This window comes from Doryrhamphus excisus, linkage group LG6 (genome assembly GCF_037039965.1).
Source record: "Doryrhamphus excisus strain RoL-2023G ecotype Guam linkage group LG6, RoL_Dexc_Guam_v1.1, whole genome shotgun sequence".
Taxonomy (NCBI): Eukaryota; Metazoa; Chordata; class Actinopteri; order Syngnathiformes; family Syngnathidae; genus Doryrhamphus; species Doryrhamphus excisus.
This window is the reverse complement of record NC_136362.1, coordinates 4,841,377-4,849,322: the sequence shown is the minus strand read 5'-3', so window position 1 is coordinate 4,849,322 and position 7,946 is coordinate 4,841,377. Positions and strand designations below refer to the sequence as shown.

The window sequence follows — 7,946 nt, the reverse complement described above, 5'->3', positions numbered from 1 at the left end:
AAGGCTGGCCCTTTAAGCTGGCCCTTTAAGGCTGGCCCTCTAAGGCTGGCCCTTTAAGACTGGCCCTTTAAGGCTGGCCCTTTAAGGCTGGCCCTTTAAGATGGCCCCTTAAGGCTGGCCCTTTAAGCTGGCCCTCTAAGGCTGGCCCTTTAAGCTGGCCCTTTAAGGCTGGCCCTTTAAGCTGGCCCTTTAAGGCTGGCCCTTTAAGGCTGGCCCTTTAAGCTGGCCCTTTAAGGCTGGCCCTTTAAGGCTGGCCCTTTAAGGCTTGCCCTTTAAGGCTGGCCCTTTAAGCTGGCCCTTTAAGGCTGGCCCTTTAAGGCTGGCCCTTTAAGCTGGCCCTTTAAGGCTGGCCCTTTAAGCTGGCCCTTTAAGGCTGGCCCTTTGAGGCTGGCCCTTTAAGCTGGCCCCTTAAGGCTGGCCCTTTAAGCTGGCCCTCTAAGGCTGGCCCTTTAAGCTGGCCCTCTAAGGCTGGCCCTCTAAGGCTGGCCCTTTAAGGCTTGCCCTTTAAGGCTGGCCCTTTAAGCTGGCCCCTTAAGGCTGGCCCTTTAAGCTGGCCCTCTAAGGCTGGCCCTTTAAGCTGGCCCTTTAAGCTGGCCCTTTAAGGCTGGCCCTTTAAGGCTGGCCCTTTAAGGCTGGCCCTTTAAGGCTGGCCCTTTAAGGCTGGCCCTTTAAGTTGGCCCCTTAAGGCTGGCCATCTAAGGCTGGCCCTTTAAGCTGGCCCTTTAAGGCTGGCCTTTTAAGCTGGCCCTTTAAGGCTGGCCCTTTAAGCTGGCCCTTTAAGGCTGGCCCTCTAAGGCTGGCCCTTTAAGACTGGCCCTTTAAGGCTGGCCCTTTAAGCTGGTCCCTTAAGGCTGGCCCTTTAAGGCTGGCCCTTTAAGGCTGGCCCCTTAAGGCTGGCCCTTTAAGCTGGCCCTCTAAGGCTGGCCCTTTAAGCTGGCCCTCTAAGGCTGGCCCTTTAAGGCTTGCCCTTTAAGGCTGGCCCTTTAAGCTGGCCCCTTAAGGCTGGCCCTTTAAGCTGGCCCTCTAAGGCTGGCCCTTTAAGCTGGCCCTTTAAGCTGGCCCCTTAAGGCTGGCCCTTTAAGCTGGCCCTCTAAGGCTGGCCCTTTAAGGCTGGCCCTTTAAGGCTGGCCCTTTAAGGCTGGCCCTTTAAGCTGGCCCTTTAAAGCTGGCCCTTTAAGCTGGCCCTTTAAGGCTGGCCCTTTAAGGCTGGCCCTTTAAGCTGGCCCTTTAAGGCTGGCCCTTTAAGCTGGCCCTTTAAGGCTGGCCCTTTGAGGCTGGCCCTTTAAGCTGGCCCTTTAAGGCTGGCCCTTTGAGGCTGGCCCTTTAAGCTGGCCCCTTAAGGCTGGCCCTTTAAGCTGGCCCTCTAAGGCTGGCCCTTTAAGCTGGCCCTCTAAGGCTGGCCCTTTAAGGCTTGCCCTTTAAGGCTGGCCCTTTAAGCTGGCCCCTTAAGGCTGGCCCTTTAAGCTGGCCCTCTAAGGCTGGCCCTTTAAGCTGGCCCTTTAAGCTGGCCCCTTAAGGCTGGCCCTTTAAGGCCGGCCCTTTAAGCTGGCCCTTTAAGGCTGGCCCTTTAAGCTGGCCCTTTAAGGCTGGCCCTTTAAGCTGGCCCTTTAAGGCTGGCCCTTTAAGGCTGGCCCTTTAAGCTGGCCCCTTAAGGCTGGCCCTTTAAGCAGGCCCTCTAAGGCTGGCCCTTTAAGCTGGCCCTCTAAGGCTGGCCCTTTAAGGCTTGCCCTTTAAGGCTGGCCCTTTAAGCTGGCCCCTTAAGGCTGGCCCTTTAAGCTGGCCCTTTAAGGCTGGCCCTTTAAGGCTGGCCCTTTAAGCTGGCCCTTTAAAGCTGGCCCTTTAAGGCAGGCCCTTTAAGGCTGGCCCTTTAAGCCCTCCCCCTTAAGGCTGGCCCTTTAAGCTGGCCCTTTAAGCTGGCCCTTTAAGGCTGGTCCTCTAAGGCTGGCCCTTTAAGACTGGCCCTTTAAGGCTGGCCCTTTAAGGCTGGCCCTTTAAGCTGGCCCCTTAAGGCTGGCTGTTTAAGCTGGCCCTCTAAGGCTGGCCCTTTAAGCTGGCCCTCTAAGGCTGGCCCTTTAAGGCTGGCCCTTTAAGGCTTGCCCTTTAAGGCTGGCCCTTTAAGCTGGCCCTTTAAGGCTGGCCCTTTAAGCTGGCCCTTTAAGGCTGGCCCTTTAAGGCTGGCCCTTTAAGCTGGCCCTTTAAGGCTGGCCCTTTAAGCTGGCCCCTTAAGGCTGGCCCTTTAAGCTGGCCCTCTAAGGCTGGCCCTTTAAGCTGGCCCTTTAAGGCTGGCCCTCTAAGGCTGGCCCTTTAAGACTGGCCCTTTAAGGCTGGCCCTTTAAGGCTGGCCCTTTAAGCTGGCCCCTTAAGGCTGGCCCTTTAAGCTGGCCCCTTAAGGCTGGCCCTTTAAGCTGGCCCTGTAAAGCTGGCCCTCTAAGGCTGGCCCTTTAAGCTGGCCCCTTAAGGCTGGCCCTTTAAGCTGGCCCTCTAAGGCTGGCCCTTTAAGCTGGCCCTCTAAGGCTGGCCCTTTAAGGCTGGCCCTTTAAGGCTGGCCCTTTAAGGCTGGCCCTTTAAGCTGGCCCTTTATGGCTGGCCCTTTAAAGCTGGCCCTTTAAGGCTGGCCCTTTAAGGCTGGCCCTTTAAGCTGGCCCTCTAAGGCTGGCCCTCTAAGGCTGGCCCTTTAAGGCTGGCCCTTTAAGCTGGCGCTCTAAGGCTGGCCCTTTAAGGCTGGCCCTCTAAGGCTGGCCCTTTAAGGCTGGCCCTTTAAGGCTGGCCCTTTAAGGCTGGCCCTTTAAGCTGGCCCCTTAAGGCTGGCCCTTTAAGCTGGCCCTCTAAGGCTGGCCCTTTAAGCTGGCCCTTTAAGCTGGCCCCTTAAGGCTGGCCCTCTAAGGCTGGCCCTTTAAGCTGGCCCTTTAAGGCTGGCCCTTTAAGGCTGGCCCTTTAAGCTGGCCCCTTAAGGCTGGCCCTTTAAGCTGGCCCTCTAAGGCTGGCCCTTTAAGCTGGCCATCTAAGGCTGGCCCTTTAAGCTGGCCCCTTAAGGCTGGCCCTCTAAGGCTGGCCCTTTAAGCTGGCCCTTTAAGGCTGGCCCTTTAAGCTGGCCCTCTAAGGCTGGCCCTTTAAGCTGGCCCTTTAAGGCTGGCCCTTTAAGCTGGCCCTCTAAGGCTGGCCCTTTAAGCTGGCCCTTTAAGGCTGGCCCTTTAAGCTGGCCCTCTAAGGCTGGCCCTTTAAGGCTGGCCCTTTAAGCTGGCCCTTTAAGGCTGGCCCTTTAAGCTGGCCCTTTAAGGCTGGCCCTTTAAGGCTGGCCCTTTAAGGCTGGCCCTTTAAGCTGGCCCTTTAAGGCTGGCCCTCTAAGGCTGGCCCTTTAGGACTGGCCCTTTAAGGCTGGCCCTTTAAGGCTGGCCCTTTAAGCTGGCCCCTTAAGGCTGGCCCTTTAAGCTGGCCCTCTAAGGCTGGCCCTTTAAGCTGGCCCTCTAAGGCTGGCCCTTTAAGGCTGGCCCTTTAAGGCTTGCCCTTTAAGGCTGGCCCTTTAAGCTGGCCCTTTAAGGCTGGCCCTTTAAGCTGGCCCTTTAAGGCTGGCCCTTTAAGGCTGGCCCTTTAAGCTGGCCCTTTAAGGCTGGCCCTTTAAGCTGGCCCTTTAAGGCTGGCCCTTTAAGGCTGGCCCTTTAAGGCTGGCCCTTTAAGCTGGCCCCTTAAGGCTGGCCCTTTAAGCTGGCCCTCTAAGGCTGGCCCTTTAAGCTGGCCCTCTAAGGCTGGCCCTCTAAGGCTGGCCCTTTAAGGCTTGCCCTTTAAGCTGGCCCTTTAAGGCTGGCCCTTTAAGCTGGCCCTTTAAGGCTGGCCCTTTAAGGCTGGCCCTTTAAGGCTGGCCCTTTAAGCTGGCCCTATAAGGCTGGCCCTTTAAGCTGGCCCTTTAAAGCTGACCCTCTAAGGCTGGCCCTTTAAGCTGGGCCTTTAAGGCTGGCCCTTTAAGGCTGGCCCTTTAAGGCTGGCCCTCTAAGGCTGGCCCTTTCAGGCCAGAAACATGTAGCAACATGTCAGTCCACTTTACAAAATTTACCGGTAAATAATCCAACACTTATACATCCAATTCAAGATGGCCATCCTTCATAGTTGCAGTAAAAGTTCACTATTGGCATTCATCCCACTCTACTGTCTAGCAATGTGTTTAGCAGTTGAAATATGCATGTGCTGGAAATGGTGTGTTCCTAACGTCCGAGTGTACTCGGAAGATGAAAACTTGAGCTTTGTTGTCCTTCACATTGTCCCGGAACACATTGGGAGCGTTGTCTCCGTCAAAGGCAATATTAGCGACATCTGGTGGAAGAAGGAAGGCAAAGCAATCTCGCTACAACGAGTGAAAGACAGATCGCCATTACAAACAAAAATGCTTTAATTAGTTCATGTCATTAACAGTTCAATTGCTTGGTGGTCATTATATGCACAAGTTAGCGCCAAAATAACCAGTCCGTTTCAATGCGCGCTGTGACATAAGATGCTCATGACGTCAGCGGTCACGTGATGAAATGGTCACCATTTGGAAGCAGTGTGACTCAGGAAGACTTGACACACTTCGAGGCTTCGGGCTCATTTCACCATCTCTACTAAAAACAAATAGTTGATGGAAAAGCAGAAATCATGAAAATAATGCGTGTAACATCTATTCGCCTTCTTACAGTGTGCATGTTCATCGTTTCGTCGCATGCTTGAGCTTCATGGCCAATTTTTACACGGATTTACGCACCACATTTCCCAAAACGGTGGAAACTTTGGGTCTTGGGAGTTAACTCGGAGTTATGAGGGTGTTAGCGGAGCAATGCTGTCACCTAGTGGCGTTATGGCAGTACTGCAGTGATTTCAAATTGTCACTTTGTTCCAACGATTGAGGGAAGGTTGTCATGTAGCTATGATACCTATTAAGTATCCTCCCTGCTGCGTTAGGAACCTTGGGGGCTGGTCTACAATTGGGTGTGGAGGGGGTGAGGGGTTTCCTTGGGGCTACTCCTTTGCCCTCGGCATGGTTCTGGCTCGGTCACCCTTCTATTTTAACCGCACTAGATACAGGCACGGGACCCACCATAGCCCAGCTGTCCTCCACCTTGAACTACTTGACCAACCCATATATTCATACCGTATATAAACCACATAGAGGCCAGCCCTTTGGAGTGGGTCTCTTTAGTTGACTTATTTTTTATTGCATAATATACACAATGCCATTTCATCACACACATGGGTGAGGCGGGCTTGGCTGGGGTTCCAAGCAGCAATTGAAGACAAGGACAATCCTCCATGTCCAAAGCAGGGATGTCAGAGAGCGGGCGGCAGCAAAGATACGTCCAACAGTTGAGAGTCAGTGAAAGGGCTGCTGGAGTACACGACATCCTCGTCTGAGTTTGCAGCAGAGTCGTACAGCATGGGGTCCACGTCGAGATCCAAATGAGTCTCTAGGATGTCATCGCTCAGTCCTGAACCAACCACAAGAAAGACAGAGGAAGCAAAGTGCACAGTACGGGTCAAAGGTCACAACAACTAACCTTACATGAGACGTCACACGTTTGTCTCCATGAAGGTACAGTGCATCCGGAAAGTATTCACAGCGCTTCACTTTTCCTACATTTTGTCATGTTACATTCATGTTTTGAATATATTAAAAATAGAAAACCAAAAAAATCACATTTACATAAGTATTCACAGATCTTTCTACAGCTCAATTGGAGTCCACCTGCAGTAAATTCAGTTGATTGGACATGATTTGGAAATACAATAACTGTCTATATAAGGTCCCACAGTTGACTGTGCATGTCAGAGCACAAACGCCAAGCATGAAGTCAAAAGAACTGTCTGTAGACCTGCGAGACAGGATTGTCTTGAGGCACAAATCTGGGGAAGGATACAGAAACATTTCTGCTGCTTTGAAGGTCCCAATGAGCACAGTGGCCCCCATTATTCGACTAGTCAGGATAGAAGGAAAAATGAATGCAGCAATATATAGAGATATCCTGGATGAAAATATTGTGGGACCTTATATAGACAGTTATTATATTTTCCAAATCATGTCCAATCAACTGAATTTACTGCAGGTGGACTCCAATTACGCTGTAGAAAGATCTCAAGGATGATCAGTGGAAAAAAGATGCACCTGAGCTCAATTTTGAGCTTCATGGCAAAGGCTGTGACTACTTATGTAAATGTGATTTTTTGTTTTCTATTTTTAATAAATTCAAAAAAGTAAAAAAAATACTTTTTCACATTGTCATAATGGAGTATTTTGAGGTAAGAGATTAAATTAATACAATTTGGAATGAGGCTGTAACTTGACAAAATGTGGAAAAAGTGAAGCGCTGTGAATACTTTCCGGATGTACTGTATGTGCCCTGGGATTGGCTGGCCACCGGTCCAGGGTGTACCCCGCCTCTCGCCCCAAATCAGGCTCCAGCATACCCCCACCCTAGTGAGGATAAGAGACATAGAAAATGAATGAATAACTAAACCATGTTGGTGTCATTCAACAGCTGTACTGTAATCTTACCTTGTCTAAGCTGTTGGGACCAAATTCTTGAGCGTCAACATCCTTCAGTATTCTGTTAAATGGATGGAGAATGCTGCACATGTAATTCATGTGGCAGCCAGAATATCTGTATTCATTAGTGCAGTCCAAAAAAGGAAAAGCAAGGCGATGGGGGCAGAAGGCATACCATGGAGCAGTCCAGAGACAAAAGAACTCCCAAAAACAGCTGGAGGAGGTCGCGGTCCACTGGGCAGTACACTGAAAAAAAATTTGGAGTGCCATTTACTTGAGAAAAGCTAGGTAACAATTTGCACGCACAATTCCCAAGCAACTTTTCCTTGGGAAATACTCTGGTCAAATTTACTTTTTTTGAATGAAAAAGGTACTCTTTGCTAGTAAATTTGACCCCAAACTACCTTTGAATCTACTTCAAAATCCATATAAATGTACTCGCTTTTCAGGATTGTTTAACTAGTTTTCCCTGACTTTATTTGAATATGATTGTGTAGTATTTTTTAAGATGGCCTTCTTTGAATGAAATGATCTTAACACATCTTCTACAAAACATTATTTCAAACCAGAACAGCTTCACTGCATTTGTACTAAAGCTGTATTTACTTCCAGATGACGGTGCACAAAAACGCAACACAGCCACAGGTTGAGGTACCTGTGAAATTAATTCAACATTTCATAACTAAACCAAAGACCTGGGATTTATTCCCTTAATTGGGAATCGTATTATTAGAATGATTATTTTTTGACTTCCACTTTCCTCATGCAGGTATGGACTTCCCACACTAGTGTGCCAGTCGCCTCCTTCTGGACTTTTGGTGTCTACTATACACTCAATTGGAGTCCACCTGCAGTAAATTCAGTTGATTGGACATGATTTGGAAATATAATAACCTTTTTCACATTGTCATAATGGAGTATTTTGAGGTAAGAGATTAAATTAATACAATTTGGAATGAGGCTGTAACTTGACAAAATGTGGAAAAAGTGAAGCGCTGTGAATACTTTCCGGATGCGCTGTATGTGCCCTGGGATTGGCTGGCCACCGGTCCAGGGTGTACCCCGCCTCTCGCCCCAAATCAGGCTCCAGCATACCCGCACCCTAGTGAGGATAAGAGACATAGAAAATGAATGAATAACTAAACCATGTTGGTGTCATTCAACAGCTGTACTGTAATCTTACCTTGTCTAAGCTGTTGGGACCAAATTCTTGAGCGTCAACATCCTTCAGTATTCTGTTAAATGGATGGTCAAATTTATATCTGGCCCTAACGAGCCCTAGCCAGCCCTAAAGAGCCCTGGCCCCAACTCGCCCTAGCCCCAACTCGCCCTAGCCAGCCCTGGCCCCAACTCGCCCTAACTCGCCCTAGCCAGCCCTAAAGAGCCCTGGCCCCAACTCGCCTTAGCCAGCCCTGGCCCCAACTCGCCCTAGCCCCAA

The 7,946-nt window shown here is 50.2% G+C and overlaps 1 long non-coding RNA gene across 1 annotated transcript; it reads right to left on the bottom strand.

The window, feature by feature from the left end:
- Positions 1-4,363: 4,363 nt before the first annotated feature.
- LOC144898551 (uncharacterized) lies at positions 4,364-7,481 on the bottom strand. The gene is made up of 3 exons (XR_013627441.1): positions 7,357-7,481; positions 5,523-5,710; positions 4,364-5,453 (listed from the first exon to the last, which is right to left on the bottom strand). It is a non-coding gene; the product is annotated as an uncharacterized LOC144898551 (long non-coding RNA).
- Positions 7,482-7,946: the final 465 nt, after the last annotated feature.